Source organism: Amphiura filiformis, chromosome 4 (assembly GCF_039555335.1).
Source record: "Amphiura filiformis chromosome 4, Afil_fr2py, whole genome shotgun sequence".
Classification (NCBI taxonomy): Eukaryota; Metazoa; Echinodermata; class Ophiuroidea; order Amphilepidida; family Amphiuridae; genus Amphiura; species Amphiura filiformis.
Genome location: NC_092631.1, coordinates 40,344,332 through 40,366,878, shown reverse-complemented (window position 1 = coordinate 40,366,878; position 22,547 = coordinate 40,344,332). Strand labels below are relative to the sequence as shown.

At 36.0% G+C, this 22,547-nt stretch overlaps 1 protein-coding gene and 1 long non-coding RNA gene across 2 annotated transcripts in view; one reads left to right on the top strand and one right to left on the bottom strand.

Annotated features, from left to right (window-relative positions):
* The window catches only part of LOC140150897 (uncharacterized), a 413,208-nt gene extending 394,048 nt beyond the window's left edge, over positions 1-19,160 (top strand). Inside the window, exon 2 of the long non-coding RNA XR_011858862.1 lies at positions 19,029-19,160. This is a non-coding gene — a long non-coding RNA (uncharacterized lncRNA). The remainder of the gene's footprint in view (positions 1-19,028) is intronic.
* LOC140150896 (secretin receptor-like) overlaps positions 1-22,547 on the bottom strand; it is a 474,785-nt gene that overhangs the window by 186,497 nt on the left and 265,741 nt on the right.

Below are 22,547 nucleotides of genomic sequence, written 5' to 3'. Positions count from 1 at the left end.
AGAATCTAATCATTCCCCATATTAGTCGTGAACCAATGGTGAACATTGGCTTGTGGAACTGTCAGTCAGTTGGCAATAAAGTTACAACCTGTAATGACTACATTATTCAAGAAGATGTTGATGCCATGTTTTTGGTTGAAACATGGATGGCTCCTGATGACCCAGTTACTATTGGAGCATTAAAGCCTAATGGGTACTCTTTCCAAAACTTTGCTCGTGGTACTAGTAACCATGGTGGCATCGGAATTCTCAGCAAGACACAACTTGGTTTCAAGACTCAACAGTTGAATACAAACTCAGTCACTTTTGAACATGCCAGTATCCTGGACCCTAATAATGGAGTCCATTACATTGTAATCTACCGGCCTCCACCATCCAAAACTAATACATTTACCATACCTGCATTCCTTGAAGAATTTGAGGATTTCCTTCAAGAGGTTTCCCTGTTGCCTGGCAAACTGATCATGTTAGGGGATTTCAACTTCCACCTCAATAAGCCTGATAAATCCGAAGTTACTCGTTTTTTGAACATTCTTAACTCCTTTGGTCTAGAACAACATGTCAACAAACCCACCCACAGATCAGGAAATATCCTTGATTTGATCATCACCCGTGAGAGTGAAGATTTGGTTAGATTCTGGGATGTTGGTCTTTATTATGGCTCAGATCACAAAATGACCCTTCAGCCCTAACCAAAGATCTGCAGTCTGAAGTGAATCTTTTAGATTTAAACTCTGGTGATGTGAATGATCTTTACACATGCTTTAATAATGCTTGCAGTAGTGTCCTTGACACTCATGCTCCTTCAACCACCAGGTCCCGTATCGTTCGTCCCCGCCCTCCTTGGTTCACTGATGATTTATTAAGTGAGAAACAGGAGCAACGTCGTCTTGAACGAAGATGGCTTAAAAGTGGCAAAGTGGATGATAAGGAAAACTATCAAAAACAACATCTTCGGTACATTAAAATGTTAGACGACTCTAAAAAGAAGCATTTTACTGATGCATTATATAAAGCTGAGTCAAAAGAGACTTTTCGGACACTGGGTATTTTGCTTAACCGCAATGAGAAGATTCTGCCTTCCCTATATACCCCTGATGTGCTTGGTAATAAATTCGCTGATGTTTTCATTGACAAAGTAGATAATATTAGAAGTAGTCTTAAGTCAAGTAGATATAGTAAAAGTAATACATGTGTTAGCTCTTTGCCTACAATTGAGAGTAATTTTGACCATTTCACAGAGTTGACTCAGGGTGAGGTTCAATCTATCATCACGAAATGTGCTAACAAAATTTGTAGCCTTGATATTCTTCCCACTCCGTTGTTGAAAAGCAATACTGATGTTGTGCTACCATGTATCAGAAATATTGTTAATTCCTCCCTAAAAGAGGGCACTTTCCCTGAGGATCTCAAGCAGGCCATGGTTACCCCAATCTTAAAAAAGACCAATTTAGATTGGAACGACTTGAAAAATTATAGGCCTGTCTCAAACATAGGTTTCATTGGCAAGGTAATTGAAAAGGCTGCGATAATCCAGGTCAACGAGCACATGCAGGTTAATGATCTCGATGAGGTGTATCAATCGGCATACAAGAACATGCATTCCACCGAAACAGCATTGCTCAAGGTTACAAATGACATTGCGATGGCCCTTGATGAAAATAAGGCAGCCTTTTTAATAATGCTTGACCTCAGTGCTGCCTTTGATACCATTGACCATGATATCCTATTCCACCGGTTAGAACATGGTTTTGGTATCAAAGGCACCGCTCTAAAATGGTTCCATTCGTACATGACTGGTCGTCAGTTCCGGGTATCTGTTGGTAATGTGTTCTCTGATTATTACGATCTTAAGTGTGGTGTCCCACAAGGGTCAATCATTGGCCCCAGAGTTTTTATATTGTATTCACAAAATGTTGCTTCAATTATTCGCCGTCATGGCTTACATTTTCATTGTTATGCTGATGATGTTCAGATCTATGCATTTTGTAATCCAAAGATTCCAGGTGATGCAGCTTGTGCGATTTTCAAATTAACTAGGTGTGTTGAGGAGCTCCGTAATTGGTTGAATGAAAATATGCTCAAACTTAATGACTCAAAAACAGAGTTTTTATCGCATCATCTCCCCACAATATGCACAGACTTGCTGACACAAAGATTCAGATTGGCGAGGCTGAAATCACTCCTACATCCACAATCAAGAATTTGGGTGTTCATTTTGATTCTGCAATGACCATGTCTGATCATGTAACATCTGTGTGCAAGTCAATCAATTTCATCTTATGGAACTTGTCGAAAATACGTCGTTACATCACTAAGGAGGCATGCTCCAATGCCATGCGGGCGCTCGTCCTCTCCAAGCTAGATTACGCAAATGCGCTTCTAAGTTGTTGTAGAGGAAAGGATACCACCAGGCTTCAACGCCTTCAGAACAGAGCTGCCCGTATCATTTTCCAGGTTCCCCGTCGACACTCATCGTCACCGTTGCTTAACTCTTTACACTGGCTTCCAGTTGACAAACGTATCCAATTCAAAGTTCTTCTTCATATCTACAAGACATTGAATGGTCTATCACCGATCTACCTTGAGGAATGCGTTCAAACCCACAAACCGTCACGGGACGGTCTACGCTCATCAAAAGATCAGTGCCGCCTTACCATTCCAAGATCTCAGAAATGTATCGGTGATGGCTCCTTCAGTGTCTTCGGCTCACGCCTCTGGAATAACATACCACTCTCAATAAGATCTTCTCCATCTGTTGACATTTTCAAACGCTCGCTCAAGACACATTTGTATTAATCTGTTGTTTTTTGTGTGTAGTTTTTAATATTGCTTGTTGCATAAGACCATGTAGTGTTTAAGTTCTTATTTTGTAAAGCGCAATGAACATGTTTGGTATTGCGCTATAGTAAGCGCCGTATATTATTATTATTATTATTATTCTTTTAATGTTGAATGGACATGACTAACTGTCATTCCTGATGCAATAATTATTTGAATTTGATCAACTTTAGCTTGTTTTCGTTGTTGAAAGGGAAAGCTGCCCTGGCGAAATAAACCATGAAAACAAGTGTCTGTTTTGATTTCCGACATTCTCACGACGTTGATCAATAATTATCATTACAAAAGGCATTTCCAATGTGCATAATAAATAGTATTTTCATACCTTAAAAATGTATATTACTTCTGTAGCTCAGGTCTTCATTGGCTTAACGTGTTTAATAGCCTCTTTTTGTAATGGAATCCGTTTTACTATTTTGAGTTTGGGAATACGAGAAACCCGTCAAGCATTATTGATATCTCTTTTATTTTTACAAACTCTTCAGACGAATTGAAGTAAGTGTTTTTCTTCCAGTGAAAAAAGGAGTTGTAAATGAGATTATGATAAGTGAATAATTAGAGGCGTGCAAAGGTTTTGTTCTTCAAAACCTCGGTATGTAACCTAATACAGTGGACTGGCAACACGCTGCATTGTAGCAAAGTTTGTTTTTTTGTCAGGTTATAAAGGTCATCTGTTGAGGTAAATTATGAGCACCATTTTGAACACAGTGTGTTTTTATATTGCTTAAGACATTTGCGAGTTGGTCTATATTACGTGTTCTTGAACCAGAATTTGGACATAACATCAAATATGTAAAATAGCTTGGGATATAAATGATGTTAAAACAATTGAGATAGTGAACTGATTTTGACAAACAACGGTAAAACAGATACATGAATCACAAATATGATTAAAACGGAAGCTAATGATATGTGTGTGATTTGACTCGATGGTGGGAAGAAATGTTATTACTTTTTATCACTGCTGTAGTTTGGACATACAAACTTTGTACCTATGGTGTAAGAACGATTCTGTAACATATTGCAGCAAGTTAAAAATACAAAAAAAATATAGCTGAACAATGAAAATGTAAGAACTTCAACGAATTAGCTTTTGGCCAAGTATGAAGGGCTAAATATCATCAAGTTTGTGAAGTCATAAAAACATTAGTAAGCTTTCAAATGAATTGATTCAGAAAAAAAGCGAGTGTCTGAATATGATACAAAATTCAAACATATGCATGCAGCAAGTGTTTCAATCTGGAAATAATACTCCTCAGACCATCACATCTTTTAAGAGCACTATAAATGTTCTTCTTACGATATTTATTTTAAGAAAAGAAAATGTTTAAAGGTGGCTACATGCATTACATTTTAATCATTTTTTTGACAAAGAGAATGTAGCCTTTACATTTTTATATAAAGAAAGAAACGTGGGAGTTTATTGCGCGTATTAATTTAATAACGCATGCAATAGACCAAATAAGAAATATGACGGCTTTGTTACAATGGCGAATTCAATGTAGGTAAAACAAATATGTGTGCTCCACAAATTACTAAACAGGTATTCAATGATTCTAAAGATGTGTATAAAAGGTGGTTCTATACATACACGTGGATATGTAATATAATAATGATGACCTGGTTTTGGTTAAATTATAACCTTGTAAGCTGATTAATAGAAAAAAACGCGTTTTAGACTGATGTTGATTAAACTTAAAATAGGCATCAATTAGTATGTAATGAGTCTCTAGTCGTTACAGTGTTGTTTCCCACAGACATAATTACGAAGTACAGTATATAAATGGTATTATTCTTTCAACGTCTTTTTGATTTTTGATTTGTTCGGGTGTTTGACAACACTGGATAACCCAAATAAGCCTCTATTGGCGATTATTTCCATTGGGGTCCATTTGAGCACCGGGACGTGTTGGGAACAGTCAGGGGTTAAAACCATACTATCTTTGAAACTGGCTGTGGGATACATGTACAGGTATGGCTCTCTGCACACGGGATCGACGGCTTAACGTCACCCCCGAAGGACGGAGTACTTTCATGATTCTACAAAGGTTGCCCATTAATTTCATACTTTTTTTTTCAAGTAAATATCCCAGCAAATCGTCACCGCCGGAAATTGAACCCGGGAACTCATGCACTAAAGGCACATATCCTAACCATTGATCTGCGTGTAAGACGCAGTTTACGACCAAGAGGTTTGAGTTGATGAGTCTTCGTTGAGCTGTTTGCTGACATCCATGCCTTCACACTGCAAATACACTGTTCAAGTTGGGAAATTGCATTGGCTCTCTCAGAAGGCTTCGTCAGCATATAATTCTGAGTATCATCCGCGTACACCATAAGTTGGATGCCGTCGAAAGATCTAATAATGTCTTCGAGCGGTGCCGTGTACATAGAGAAACACAAGGGTCCGAGCACAGACCCCTGTGGGACACCATCACTGAGTGGTGAATATTCGTTAACATAAAAATACATCTTTATAATTATTTTTACCAAAAATTATTTCGGTGATTAATTTTTACTAAAAAGGTGAATTTTACGTGGTAAAACATGGAAAAATGGAAAATAAATTTCAAATATTTACTAATAAGTATTCTCCGTTGTGTACATCAAAAAAGTGAATCATGGCAACTTCCTAAAAACAAAACAAGGGTTTTTGACCTATGACCTCTTGAAAATCAAAGGTCAGCATAAAATGCTTGTTTAGGACTAAAATATGGCATTTTTTAGCTAAAAAGGGTAATGTTTCAATTTTTTATTGTTTACTTGCTATACACATTATTCGTAGGAACTAGTACCACAATGATAGGACACTTGCAGGAGTCACAGGTTGGTCAGTTACCATAGCAACCACATTACCCGCAATTTTGCAGTTGATTTTGATGGCAAAACTTTCAAGAACGATAATTTTATGTTGAACTTCGATTTTCAAGAGGTCAGAATTAATTAAGTCAAAACACTATGGTTTCAGGAAATTGCCATGTTTAACTTTTTTGATGTGCATATTCATCTCAATGCATTGGTATACATTTTATTTCAAATATTTCATTAAAGAAAAATCAATTTTTTACCATGTAAAATTAATTTTTTTGGTCAAAATTGAACAAAATCATCAAAATAATGCATTTTACCCAAACTATTGCATAAAGATAATTATAAAGACAAAAATTTGTGTTGACAAATATTGAATACACATGTGACATGTATTCTCCTCAGCAAATTTGAAATTCATACCATATTATTTTACTTTCATGGTTACATCTGTTTTAATAATTGACATTGATTGGTAAAACAAGGGGAAAATCACAAAAACTGCACTTTTTAACCCAAATATCTCAGGTCACGTCACTTTTCAGAATTGCCAGCCGGGTTTATCAGAAACATAGAGACTCGTATGGTTAATTTTAAACCGGCTGACACATTTGTACAAAATTGTTACACGAAAACCTTAACTACAACAGATAGACCAATATTGCGTCTCTACTATTAAGCAACAAGCAGTATTCGTCCAAGTGCTTTCTAAACTGGAAACGTTAATGCCATAAATGTCCGAACGAAATGAATATGATATTCGTTATAAAATCTAGAGATAACAGAGAGATTGCGATGTTTAATATGTGCTGCGTGAGTCGTGCATTAATACGGCGTTCCAAGCTGGATTGTGCTCATTCCTCACGAAAGAGAACAAGGCGGCTGGAACAAAGACTAACATCTCGCGCTTTGTTCCGACGAAAATACACCAAGCCCATTCGCCGCTTCTGACTTCCCGAGCGCCGGCCATTGGTGGAGTTGGAAGGCATTCCTTAAGCTAAATATTAACTTTATCGCTGAGCGACGAGTGATTGGTTTCTAGCCAATGAGCTGACGCGCTTTTTGCATTGGTCAAATACCAATCACTCGTCGCTCAGCGAACTAACTAGTATACATTCAGCTTCAGGTCGTCGTAGAAAATTCCAAATTTGACGTTAGCCAATGCTCAACCATACCTTATTAACTGGACCTTTGCAAATTTGAGAAAAGAGCACTTTGAAGCTGTATTTCCATGTTTGGTTAATTAAGTAACTAAAAAGAACTAACATATTGTATTAAGTAACTAAATACTGAAGAACGCTTAACTTAACCCTTTCGAAACTTTGCGGAACATTCAACACTCATTAAATTTCATACACTTAATGCCTTCAAATACTGATTTGCAAAAACATAACATGATCTTTGTGTAATGTGTGTAGGTATACAGGTGGATATCAAATTACATAAAGGGATCTTTAGTCGGAACACCTGCTGCGTATTTACGGATACAAAGTCTTAACTAACAAAATACTAAAATGTTATCATTATTTGATTAAACTCGAATCTCTTACATTCTTAGGTTGAATGTTAAAGACCATTGCATTAGATAAAGAATACAAAAATGGTATCGTGTCTGTTTGGTGTTAATACCAAATATGTTCAAATCAAATGAAGCCTTCACAACTTGTAAATTAATTCGGATATTGGATGTGGCAACAAAATGCGCGTAAATAAACCACTCTTCTTTCTATGTTAATACACATATCATCAGTGCCGCCGAGAGCCATTATGGGCTCTGGGGTAAAATGAACACCCGGGCCCCTTTTTACGGGCCCCTAAGGTATATTTTCTTTGAATTTATGGGCCCATTAGGGTATGTTTTCTTTATTTTATGGGCCTCCTAGGACCCCGGGGGTAACGCACCCCGTTACTTCCCTTGTCGGCGGCACTGTATATCATGAACAGGCTTACTAGTTATGAGGGGCTGTATGCATATTATATCGGCTGCGTTAGTACTTGTGAAGGCTTTACATCCCCCGTGATCAGAGTAAGACCTTTGCGTGGCACAACCGAAAATCGATTATTGTAGGTTTAAGATTCAAATATATTCATATACGTGTTCAAACATTTTCACTTGTATTTCATACACAAACTCACGACCAGATCGAAACACCAACGATAGATTAAGGCACATAGTTCTATATTGCAGTTTTATTCGTTAATGTTTTCATTTAAAGAAAGAAACGTGGGAGTTTATTGCTAGTAGTAATTTAATAACGCATGCAACAGAACAAATAGGAAATATACTGGCTGTAACAAAGATGAATTCAGGTAAAAACAGATATTTGCGCTACACAAATTACTAAACAGGTATACAATGCCTATAAAAAATGTATAAAACGTGTGTCTATAAATACATACGTGGCTATGTAATATAATATGATGACCTGATTTTTGGTTAAATTATAACCTTGTAAATTGATTAATAGAATAAAAGCACGTTTTATACTGATGTTGATCAAACTTAAAATAGGTATATGTGGCTGCAATTTGTAAGTAATGAGTAAACAGGCTAGGTTTCTAGCCGGTGGTCAAACGTCGGTGTTGTTTTCAACTGTCGAATGGTCCATAAATAAAAGATATCGACTAGCTGAAGATAACACTGCGTACATAATGATGTTAAACATGACACATATAATATAAGCTTTCTTACACACTCTGTTGGTGTCAATATATTTGAAATAAAATGAAACATTGCGGCTACATAATGAATTTTAATCCCCAACGGCAAAATAACATATGCCCCATAAATTATTATTGCTTATAATTAGTAACTAGGTCTGTTTTTTTTTATTTCCTTTTTCTCTTGTTTGCCAAGTAAACAATTAATGGTTCCACAGATATGTTTAAAATTAATTAAGCAGCGCACTACCTACTCTGTACTCTTCCATAATTTGTTCAACGAGCAAACAAAACAAACTTCAACGTTTGGGACATGTTTTACTCTGCGGAAAAAAACAGCAGCGGCAGTTTTGTTTGTCCATAGTGTTTTTTCCGCTGCGACAAATATTACCTCAAATTCATGTATATTTTCTGTTGATTTGAAGTAGTTGGTCATTTAAAAGATTCAAAAGTTAAAGGTCCTTGATCCGATCGACAGCATTATCTACCATTTGCTTTTCTCACATCGCATTTTTCACAGTAAACTTTAACACCCGAGATATTTTTATTCTTAAAATGGTGTGAACAAAACACGGAATGATTTGTGGAACCACACTGGAAGAGTATACGTTTAGTTACCATCTATATGGGACATTGTTGTACATAACTCTGCTTCTCATGCCAAACAAAACCGCTGGAGTAATGCAACTCAAAATTCGGAAATTATACTGTAATAAAAAAAGGCTTAATCTAAAATAAAAACAGAACATGAAAAAGCGGACGACGATTTAGCCCGGCATCTGTGTCTCTCTATTATTTGCCATGCTGAGCAACTAAAACATCTAGTTTATCATGATTAAGCGTCACAATATTGTTCCGATCACAATGCTATTCTGTGGCCTAAATTCTCAAGTTCTGTTGAACGAGAAACGACAATAATTAGAATTATTATGACAAATTATGCAAGAAAACCATTTCTCAAGATTGCATTTCATTAGTTAATACATGTAATAAAATGTTTAGATTATTAACATGTAAGCAGTGACTTCAGCGTGTGACGCCGTGGCGTGTTACGCGAAAGAATGATTTCCTATGCGCCAGATCAGTTCACGCCCGCACAAGTACCGTATTTACAAATAGCGAATTTTCGCTGATGTTAGCGGTAAGTCCATTTTAGGCTGTTCGGTTTTTTTAAAGGCAAAATGTAAGCAATTTACGCGATGCAGCTAATTTTTGGAAGGGTACAATGATACGGATTAAAATAAGTTTTACAAGTCACTTCGGTATTTTGGTGAATTATCTTATTACAATAAAAAATATGGTTATAAACCTGAATCACTGGAGTAGTTTTGGCTTCTGGAATACAATCCATGCTGTTGATATTGGGCTGGCTATTCCAGATAACAAAAGACCTGAAGAGGACACACTTTTTTTTTTTTTTTTTTTTTTTGAAAACGGGCTGGAATTCCAAATTCGTTTTGGAATAATATCTGGAATTCCAACCCCAACTTCCGCAAAAAGTATGGAATTCTAGCCACATTCCACCGGAACCCTTATAGAGGGCAAACTTCCTAAAAAAATAAAAGTCTGGAATTCCAGAAATTAAGAGTAAAAAAGTCTAGAATTCTGACGCGTTGGAGGAAATAGTCTGGGAAAAAAGTCAAGAATTCCAGACAAAGTACATACAAAAAGAATATAAATTTCAGTGCCCTCTATAGGGTGTGGTTGATTATTTTCTGGAACAGTCCATTGTTGATTTTGTTATAGAGTACGGGTTTATATTCGCGCAAAATTGTATAAAAGTGATATAGATGAACAAGTTCTGATTTGTTCTACCATGTATCATTGCGCTCACGTGCACTATAGCTTTCTGATTTGGAGTTCATTTACTTTTCGCAGTAAGGCAGATTGAGTGATTGCCGTCACATCTGGTTTCGTGGAAAACAAAGTAATTACAAGATAATACAATATGCTGACAGTTAAAATAAAATTATTGAATCTCACGCAGATCAGATAAATTGTATGTACCCATGAAAAATAAAAACGGTAAAACCAACACTCCATTCCACTGTATTTTATATAAATGTTTAGCAGGGATAATGCGGTTAAATAACCCTATATAGTCGCAGAATGATTGATTTTAAGGCGATGTATAATAAACCGGTTTTATAGGCCCGACCGATTCAGATTTATCGGGTTGAGAAATGTTTACCTGCTGTGTGCATTTGTAATCAGCTATATTTTGGCGGGAAAATAACTGACTTTGTCTATAACGCAATAACGGTGTCGAGGAAAGGAAGTTGCTCATCTCCATCTTCCGCCTGGTGAATTGAATGTTATTGTTCTGCGTGTCGAAATGTCTTGTGAATTATGTTTGAATTTCCAAGAAAACGTCAGAGCTTACATATCGGGTGATGACGAAGCTCCATGTAAACGAAATCAATAAGTAGTAGTAAAATATTTAAATCATTCTCATTTTGTTTTATAAATATATATTTGCAATTCTATACGCTTATTTTGATCACATGTGGGTTCGTTTAAACGGAACCTATACCTTGGAGGTTAAAAATACAGGTTTTCACACACCGTGTCCAAAAGCCTCCTAAATGAGACGGCTTTGAAGGGATTTGACATGCAATGACCAAAATCATTACGTATCTGGCATATTGTACCTTAGCAATTTAACCCTCTCTGTATCGTCTGCCAATTCCTTACAAACGTATGTTCAATTCTAGAAATATGTTTGTTTCTACTTATAATATATTTTATTGTCATTAGAATCAACAGGAATGTCTATACAAATGTTTGTTTTATTTATAAGCCTTAAAACACACTATTTTTGCTAGGGTTATAGTTGATATCTCAAGAGGAGAGAAATTGTAGAAGAAGATAAGATAAACGCCCGTGTGCATGTAATTTTGACGAAATTTATCTCATATTTGACCATTTTCAGAAGGCAAAATTAGGCACGCTTTGCGTGAATTTGTCCCATTTAAGCTCCAGTATTTTATATTTACACGTTTCATGACCTTTTCGAGAACCCACCCCCCTCCTCCGGTTGCTGAAGTTCTGTATACGCGCCTGCAATCTATGCAGAATTAGCTAGCTGAATATCGGCAAAATCGCTGGTCTCAATCCAATGCCATCATGGTTACACATGCATTAGTATCAAACATATGAGAAACCATTTGAACTAAGGCTTATGTTACAAGTATTAATATTTATAAATAAAAGATGTTATTTTCTGTTGGGAATTTTGTCGAAAATATACCATGATCTACGTTTTATCAAAACAACCGTTTTGGCTGTGTAGGATAAGGCTTCAGGACGAAATATCAGTAGATTTGATTGCTGAATACATTAAGAAAAGGTCAACGGAGACAAAACAAAATTGGTCTGAATTGTTGTTCTTTAACGCCTTTGTAAGTGCTAAATATAGCTACACATTACACTTACTGTTAATTGAATTCTATACTTAGGATCTTTTGGGATGTCTTACTACAATGGTTTATACTTTGGTCGATAATGACGAGCGATAATGTGAATCCAATAACTTGGAAAGAAGATCAATACATATAGCAAGAAACAATGACACTGATTAGTGACTATTCTTGGGTCTAAATATCGCTATTAAACAATAAGCAATTATCATAAACCAAGTTAAGAAGAATAAATAATTATATTGTATTCTGTCCTGTTTGCCCAACTTATTCTGTGTAGTAGCTACATCTTTAAATGTATACACTTAACAGCCATCATCAACTCCAGAAAAAATGGGGAAATGCGTAGCAAATATGCATATGTATTGTTACCCGTATACATGAGAGTAGTGGGCATAAGTTTAGAATAATAATAAACATGATAAAATAATTTAAACAAATATATTAACTCGAATTGTCAATAACTTGTAGCTAATATAAACGAAATTGATAATAAGACTCATTAAAATTCTATAAGCAAACCTCACATCCTATTCCAAGTACCTCTTTTGGTTGAAGCCCACTTCTGTGATTTGTCAAGTAAAGGTTTTAGTGCAGAAGCGTTTGAAGAGTGCGCGTTGCGTATTTGCCCCGCTATGTTGATTTCAGTGGAGGGCATTGTCTTACTAGACCCGACAATACCTTGGATTACAACGTCCATGTCATAGCATATGTTTTTTCCCTCCAATATGTATGTTTAAAGTGTTGTTTATTTCGAAATTATACACGGGATCAACTGGGTTAAAGATAAAGCAATTCTTTTAGCATGGCTCAGATTTAAGAAGTATTAGAACCAAAGAGACATCAAAACACATCTAAATTACTGTCTATCTTAATTAACTGGCTACAAACTACCAGAAATGTATTTGACGTAAAACGACTAAACACATATATTTGTCATGAACAGTTGGACCAAGAATGCGTTACTACTCGTTTAGTAACGGGTGGTTATTGTACAGTATTAAAATATTTGATTGACATGTCTCAAAATTGCACTTATTCCATTGGTACAAAGCACTGAATATGTATCTTTAAAAAATGTTTCATTTTATACAACATAACATTTGTAAAATGTATTGATTTGAGATTGTTCACAAAATAATAACCAAGGTAAAGATATGTATAAAGTCCTAGCTAGAACATTTTGTTATGGCAACTGAAAATTTAAAGTATAATAGCTTTTAAATGTACAATTATTTGGTTAAAACTTGTTTACGCTGCGGAAAATGTAGATATTTGAACAGCGGTTCTCTCCTCCAAACTGCTCATGAAGTAATAGAATTACCCAGTACCCTTGTTTAACTTCAAATAAATCACCTTTCCATGGTATGTCTTTTTCAAAATTAAATCCCCGATCTCCTTTTGTTTAATACCTCTATCAACAAGATTTGCACTTTGAATGTCTATTTACCCTTGGTTATGAACTTTGCATCCGATATTTACCCTAAAATAGAAACACTTTCAATTGTAAGGGTATACTAAACGTACTGCAACCTTACCATTATATTAAACTAGATTTGTGACGACGCGAATCAATATGTCAAACGGTGCATATAGTTGAAATGTAAATTTGGCTTAACCTATAGTCTCGAAAATAACTTGATATCGGTACCTACCGATTTGTCGTTTTTGTCAGCTTTGATTGATCATCCAAGTATGTTCACATATTCTGTTGAATACCCGCTAGGCTGAATGTTAGCAATGGTATTAGTCAATCACAAGTCACGCTAAGTATTCCCATCCCTGGTATTTCAGAGGCTTACGGCGCTAAAGATAGTATAAATTTTCGCGTGGGCGTATTCTAAAATTGTTGATCTACAATTTTCGCCAGTGCCTGCTAATATCCAGTTTCTTTTGTCAGAACTGTAACACATCGGATGGGGTTAAACCGTTTTCCTCTGATTTTGTTTGTCTCCAGTTCTTACTGCGTGATTAAAATAAAATGGCCCGGTACCGGTGGATGCGTCCTTGTGTCGATTGGTGACACTCTGACCATGGTTACCCGCGATGGCAATACAATTTTAACTAGACAGGGCTGTGGTCTAAGACCACGAACACAGCCGTGGGTGACCCCTTAATGACCTTTGACCACAAAATCTCAGAACACCCCATAGACATTGGCTAATGTCAATACATGTGTGCACGTGGCATCACTTTGCTATGTTATTTGTGGCAGATGGGGCATTTTGAAGATTTTTCGTCTCAGACCGGAAGTGACCCCTTAATAACCTTTTACCCCCCCCAAAAAAAAAACCAAAACACGTATACACTGAGTAACATGAATTCATGTGTGAATGTACCGTCCCTGCTATATTTTCTTGGCTGATAAATATTTTTGCAGGTATTTCGTTTTATACCGGAAGTGGCCCCTTAATGACCTTTGCCCCTAAATAAAAACAAACAAACATATACATTAGTTAAACACAATTCGTGTGTGAACATACCATTACTCTCCTGTTTTTCTTGGCTCATAAAATGTTTGAAGGTATTTAGTTTTATACCGGAAGTGACCCCTTAATGACCGTTGACCCCAAAGCTGTGAGGACCCCATACACACTGGGTAATAACAATACATGTGTGCAAGTGGCGTCACTGTCCTACGTAATTTGTGGGAGAAAAAGCATTTGAAAGGTATTTCGGTTTGTACCGGAAGTGACCCCTTGATGACCTTTGACCCTAAATAAAAATACCACATATACACAGGGTAACTACAATTTATGTGTGAACATACCGTTACTGTCCTATGTTTTTCTTAGCGAATAAGGCGGCAGTGCAAGAAGAAGAATCAGTGCAATGCCAGATATTCCATTTTTAAATGGAATATATTTTGTAACACGGACTCAGAATGGGGGGGGGGGTTACACCCCCTAATTTCAATTATAAACGTCATATACCGTTATATTTGGTACTAATGTATACCTAAGGATCTTTATTATTCAGTGGTACCAAAATAAGTACAAACATACCCCACATAATGTCGCTATGACGTCATAATGTATGGGCCCATGCCACTTTAGGAAATTCTGGCTATGTACAAAGGTATAGGCAAAAGTGATTTCGCCTCAAAATTCTACAAATATCCTCAACCCAAATCCCCCCTATTGTCATCTTTCATCTGATCCTAAATCCCCGGGTAGGGTGATTGGGTAAACATTTTATCACTAAAAGGATGGATCTACGATTAGCTTTGGTCGTATGGGCGTAAATGTGTGTTGTTGTTTTTTATGACGGGTAAAAAATCTTGGGGGGTACAATACAACACTCCTTCGTAGTTCTAGGGTTAACGCATGCTATCTAACGCAATACTATATAACCCATCTAAATCCCAAAATATACGACTCCATTGAAATTCTAAAGATCCGATTGATGCCAAATGAAGGAAAATATTTACCAATTTCATCTTACATGCATTTTTACCTACATTTTGTTCCTTATTCTGTTTCTAAGATATGAAGGTTTTAGTGTTAAGTGATCAATGCGTCTTTCTAATAAGAGTTTGTCTCCTTGGAAAACAAAACAAACCAACTCGGGAAATTACCTTTCGGGGCAATATTTCTCTGTGAAAGATTGAGACAATCGAAATATTTGCTCCAGAGAATTTAAAGCTATGCGATTTATATAGTTTGATATTTATTCAAGATATGTATTGAATGTTATGACAAATGGGGAGAGACCTTGATATTTGGTTTCTCAAATTAAACATAAACTAAAATGTATAGCTTGAAAGAAAACAATGTGTATTTAGCATAATATACTTTCAGACTAAAAACTCGTCGAAATATCCGATCCGACCGATCATATCTTTGGAAAAAATGCCGGTGAACAAAAATACTTCAGTATATAACATCATAATTTATAACTTATCATAGCTCATACACTTATTTCCTAACGTCAAATTTCATTTTTTATTAGCAACATCCGATTAAATTAGGATTAGGTCAAAATATATATTAGTTCATTGAACCTATAAATGCACGAACCTCAAAGAAAATCACACTGCTTATAAAGCGTCTTCTAAAATATGTTAACCGCGGTAGATTCAAGTAACACAAATAACGAACATAATCTAACATAATGGAAATTACATTATTTATATTCTCTCTAAAATAACTATAGCCAATCATGTTGATACTGCAAACCCAAAATTACAAAGTTTTGAAAGCAGCTTAGTCAATGAATCACTTCGTATAAAATGCAACACCACATTTATGCAATAGTGTACTGTATGATCCAGTTTGTTTTAAGTGGCCAATCCTGAACACCTTTCTATGAATTTCACAACTATTTGATAAAACAAAATAGCTGCAATGGCTGTCTCTCAACGCCGACAAAACCATACTCTGAATGAGAACATGCTGGTTTATGTATGTCATGCGAGGTTGATACTGTTTTCCTGTTTGTTACACGCAACGCCGTGACAAAGTGGTTACCATGTGATTACAGGTCATCAGAGTAGTCCAATGTACACAATCTAGCCCATTTAGCGGCATTTCAACACGGAATGCAAAGTCGATTCGATGATATCGTTTTTCAAATCGCACTCTCGGTACGTGCGTATTTTACGTAAAACGTCTCTCTTGGTTATACGTGCAGTGACTGCTGATATTCGCGTTATGTTTTGTCGTCGTTAAGCAGGCAACCCTCCTATGTGTCAGTGTCCCCTAAACATGTTTAAAGCAAAACTTCATATGTGAGCACTTGGCTGTTTTGTTTTAAACATGTTCAACGGCCACAAGTATATGAGGTTTTCTCTCTCGGGAGGTGAGTTGAAATTTGTTTCACTAAAATACGCGCACAGGATGGATTTACGATTACTAAAAAAGAAACACGTTTACATTCTGCTGCCTGCATTACAAAGTATAGTGTTCAGTCTTAATGCTTAAACAAAAAAGCCTTAACATCATTTGAAATTAACATGAGAAAAGTAACATGTGCATACAAAATTATTGTAATAAAAACACTGACTAAAACGAGCTATTTGATCAACGTTTTTTCCCCTAAAACAAGTCCTTCAAATGAACAGCTTAACGTCCTTAGCCTGGTAGGGTTAAAGCCTGCATCATTTCGTTAAGGCTCAGTGTAGATAATGATCATAAAATCTTAATTTACAAAGTGAGGAAAGTCTAGGACATTAATTGGGGCCATTTGAAATTAACATGAGAAAAGTAGCATGTACTGACAAAATTATTGTAATAAAAATACCGATCAAAACGAGGTAGTCGATCGACGCTTTTTCCTAAAAATATGTCCTTCAAAATAAACACCACATGCCTTAGCATGGTCCAGTTAAAGCCTGTATCGTTTCGTTAAGTCCATGTCTCAGTGTAGATAGTGAGCATAACATCTTAATTTACTGAGTGAGGAAAGAGTAGAAAATTAATTTGGACCACTAGTGTCCATCCTCAATTTAGTTTGCCAGAGAGCAGCACGCAATAATGGAACAGTTTGGTTAGTACTTGTACATGTGAAGGAAAATGTGAAATCAATTTCGCTTGTTTGATCGTATTTATAGATATCTATTTTATGTCATCGCAAGGTATGATATAAGTATGCAGATATGTCGAGCAATTTTATTAGCGCTGCTTACCAAAAATGTTAAAGGTCAATAAAAGGGGGTTTCAAGTATTCTTTTATCGATTGACTATTTGCTGTATTTCAGCTTGTAAATCCAAGCATTTCCATGCTTATTCTTACAAAAATAAATAATATTAGAAATAATATCACAAATAGCAGAGTAACAGTACAAATAAGAACATATTTCCGTCAAGCTATTCTAATAATTCAATTTTGAATGCAGTCATTACTTACTGGTAATATTCTATTAACTCTAACTGTAACATATGTAAGTATCTTCTTCATTACATTTTAAAGCAAATATTGTAGATGCCGATGCAAAATAATTCAAATGCAAAGAATGCGTTCTAGGCTTTTGGAGGCCGCAATATTCACACACGTGTGGCTATCCTAAGCAAAATGCAGTTTCAGTTTCAAACAATCATCCTAAATTAGCTTGTTCAGATATTTTTGTAAAACACCCGACAAGGTATATTCATGCGTGCTTGGTTGCAACGGGAATGAAGATGTGAATGAAGTCATATGTGATGCGATCAAGCAAAATCAGTCGGAACTCGGAAATATACAATTTTCAGTTTCTTACAGGATAGTAAAAAGCATTTACAAAGCTGGATTTTGCAGAAAATCCCATTGAAATTGAACAACCAGTTCCAAAGATTTGAGCAAATAAAGAGTTTGCAAAACAACAAGAAACAAAAGGAAATATTTGCTTTGTTTGGCTATATCTCAAAATCAATATTCCCGAGTTCCGACTGATTTTGCTTGATCGCATCACATATAGAGGTTTGGCTTATGACATATCATACCGTGGATATGGCGGACTACTCAAATGCATTCAACAAAAACGTGATTGCAATCTACTGCGACAGTTCGTCTCACACACATAACAGATACACTACAATCAAATAGGTTAATGACAACATTTGATTGAATGGACTGCACTGCGCCATGATTACGGGGAAGGACACCGGTTCAAATCCTTTGTTTGGAGCCAATCAATAATTTCACGCACAACCTCTATACTAATCATAAGCAGAAAAAGTCACAAAAGTGAAATGATTCACATGATAATACTTTTATGTGTTTCTGTTTCATTGTAGGTGACTGTACTCAATATATGGATACTTTTAGTAGGTTTTTAGCGGGTTCGCCGTCGGACAAGTTTAGAACTGTCAAGCTTTCGTCATGAGTAGCTCTGACTTCTTCAGGACAAAGTACCTAAGAATGAGACATGTAGACCGCCCCTTGTCTACTGATGACTCTGAAAAGAGCCGTTTGCTGAAGACTGCCCCTTGTCAACAGAAACTAGCAGATCTCGCCTATCTGCTGATTTTGTAAGTTTTGGTGGGTCTGAAAAGAGCCGTTTCATTGAAGACTGCCCCTTGTCTACAGAGAACTAGCAGATCTCGCCTATCTGCTAATATAAAGGTTTTGGTGGCTCTGAAAAGAGCCGTTCACTGAAGACTGCCCCTTGTCTACAGAGAATTAGCAGATAGGCGAGATCTGCTAGTTCTCTGTAGACAAGGGGCAGTCTTCATTGAACGGCTCTTTTCAGAGCCACCAAAACTTACAAAATCAGCAGATAGGCGAGATCTGCTAGTTTCTGTTGACAAGGGGCAGTCTTCAGCAAACGGCTCTTTTCAGAGTCATCAGTAGACAAGGGCGGTCTACATGTCTCATTCTTAGGTACTTTGTCCTGAAGAAGTCAGAGCTACTCCTGACGAAAGCTTGACAGTTCTAAACTTGTCCGACGGCGAACCCGCTAAAAACCTACTAATTGTTATGAATTCCCGTCGTAAAAGCCTATCCCACAATATGGATACTTTCTTAGTTACGTCTATTTCACGTGAATGAATTTAGACGGAAATGCCAAGAATTACAAAATCTTGATAGCCTTTCACCAATCACCATAATCATGTTTGGGAAACCTCCATGGATTTCTCATAATTGATATATGGGATACTCTATTACGCAAGATACAATGCATGTTTTGCAACTAAACCGAAACAATAGATCATTGAGGTTGGCTAATTTTTGCACCTTTTGTTGATAACATTACATTGTTGTTAATTATGACACCTTGTGTTGATTATAAAAGGCATATACAATATACACGTTTAATACAACTGACATAAGAGCAGGGCTTTTGCAATTTTTACACGTTTTATTATTGTTGTTTGTCAACAAGTCAAAAACCCAATACCTTAGGGCTCGACAAAAACCAGATGTTTAAGTTATTTTCTACCATTTATTATTTAACTGGCTCCCTAGCTTAAGGCGATATAATACCCTGATTTTCATCAGTACCCATCTTCTTTTTTTTGTTGCAAATTTATGAAGTATATAAATATGTTCATCATCTCATGTCCTGAACTTATAATATATCTCTTACATACAAAGTGGTTTTAAACCATTTTAGAAAATCCTTTTAGCCCTATATATTTTTTTGTTTACTGTATCTTGGTAACTGAGATGTGTGTTTCATAACAAACCATAATTTATTCTATTGAACATGTCCAAGTAGAATACATGAATAGAATACATTAAATCCTTTGTTATACTATCTATAGAAATGTACTCACTGATTATAACACTGAATAAATTAAATAGGCCTAATCTCTTCCACATAGACAATTTAATACTACACCATGTATGTATCTTCTATAATGTGTTGTTAGGAAAAGAGATTAAAAAGGCTATAAGGTCATCAAAGGTCAGGTTATAGGTCAATTGGTTCAGGTCAAATTCAGGCATCAATTTTGAATACATGTGATAGTCTGTGATATCATACATGTCATAAGGAGGCATCAATTTTGATATTTTGTCTGTTATTGGATATATAATGGAAATGTGTGAGGTGGATATACTAAAATACCTTGGGATGTAAATGGTGAGTACAATTTAGATTGCCTAGTTGAGATGGATTGGGCAAATAAATATAAAATAGTTACCAAAATCACAACAATGAAGCTTACGGAAAACTACCTAATATGGTGGTATAGGTGACAAAAAATACAATCTTTTTCAACATTGCTGTAGTGTGGTTGTGGCGTTTCAGTGACATAGTGTCGCAAGTTCAAAATACAAAATATAGCTCGACATTGAAAATAGAAGCATTTTAACCGGTTCGTGTTTTGATAGTTGTGGAGCACCAAGTTCATGAAGTCATAAAAGAAATCAGGGACCACTTAGCAACACATATCCAAAATTTTAACGAAATCCGTTGATAGTAAGCTTTCCAAAATGAAGTGAATTTAAAACATCAGTGATGTACCACTTTTGGCTTATACCATTAGAAGCATGTACGCGTCATTGATACTGATGCCACCAATTGAACGAGAAGATTTGCCCCTTCATTTTGCATACCACTTTGTCCAATTTCTTTTTCTCATTTCTTCACAAAATGCAAAAAAATGAAAAAAAAAATGCAACGGGTGTAGTACCCCCTTAACGGCTACGTAAATACGGAATATGCGTCTTATCATATGGTTTACTTTTCGTGGTAAGGCAATCTGAACATTTGCCGTTACATCTGGTTTCGAGGAACTAAGACTAATTATAAAATCTACGAGCCAAATTGTTTACTCGTAAACAAGGGAATAAAGCTTAATTGAACTACTCATCATGCTCGCCCCATGTATCTTTAAATCGGTCAATTTCGTTATCATTTGGAAAATGCGATCTTTACACACAACATCTGTAATTTGCAGATCTATTTTTGGAGATAAATGCATTGACCATAAAATAACAAATTAAATAACTGGATTTACTTAGAGGGGGATTATTTAATCTATACTAGTTCACCCGGTAGCTGTGAGAGTAACTGATAGCAATGCTATTTAACCCCTGATGACCCTTTTGACTTTTTGACATGTTCCCGTCATATTGAGGATTCTTTTTACTACTTTAAGCCCGATTGTGCATACTCTAACATTTGACCCCATATGACCGTTGACCTCGAATGACCTCGGTTTGATTTTGTTCATGCTCCCGTGATATGGAGAATTACTTACACCAAGTTTAAGCCAAAACGGACAAAGTTTACAATTTAGTCCCTGGATAACCTTTGACCTTTGATGACCTCGATTGTATTTTTTACATGTTCCCCTCATAAGTAGGAATCCACCCACCAAGTTTAAGCCTGATCGGACAAAGTTTGACATTTGAACCCTCCGCAATGATCTTTGACCTCGGTTGACCTCAATTTTGTTTCGCGCAATATATTCCCCTCATATCAAGGATTCCACCCACCACGTTTGAACCCGATCGGACAAAGTTTGAAATCCACGACCTTTGACCTTGACCTCCGATGACCTTCAAAACCAGCCGAAGGACATGCTTTCCCGATACCTATCCATATCCGAAATATCGGATCAATGCGTCGACGCGCGGCGAAACGCATAGCCGGACAGACAGACACACACACTTCGCTGGTTATTTTAGTATAGTAGATGTATATGTATGACACAATCTGTTCCATAGAGGCTAAAACCGGCAAATTAAATTGACATTTCAAATTGAAATTAAGGGAAAAACAGGGAGTAAAAAAACACCACACAATAAAACACATAAGAAAATATACGACATAAATCTTTAAACCTAGTATAGTATGAAAGTGGTGTTTGCTGTATGTAATAACCTAATATTGGTGTATTCATGTCCTACTGTACCGTAACTCATTGTTTTAAAATGCCCCCTTTTGCCTCCTTACCCAGATCATGTGGAAAAGATCATTCCTGTATTTAACAGGGTTGCCTTGTGTACCATATCTTCAAGTCTGTATGCTATGGTACCAGTCAATATCTCTAAGTTGGCTCAATCGATGCAGATATGAATAGTTGAGTTTTTGGGAAATACTTGCTGGTCTAAATTCAATGTATTAATGGTTAAATATAAAATTAAATAAATAAGTAGCCTAATATAAAAACGGCCTGTCTCACATTTGGGTGAAAATAGATGGAGCTACTGAAATAAAGGCCATCATGAATGTGACTTGCTAATTAAAGTTTTATAATCAACGTATTAAGGGTAGAGACAATAGAAATTTTTACCAAAGGAACATATTCTTGTTTATACCATGATATTGTTGTATCTCAATACTATCACAACTTCAGCTGTGTAACTTACCTAAAAAGTGGTTCTTTTAATTAAAAAATGCAATAAATAAAATCACTCTGCGCTTTTAGTACTGACCAGACTATAGTA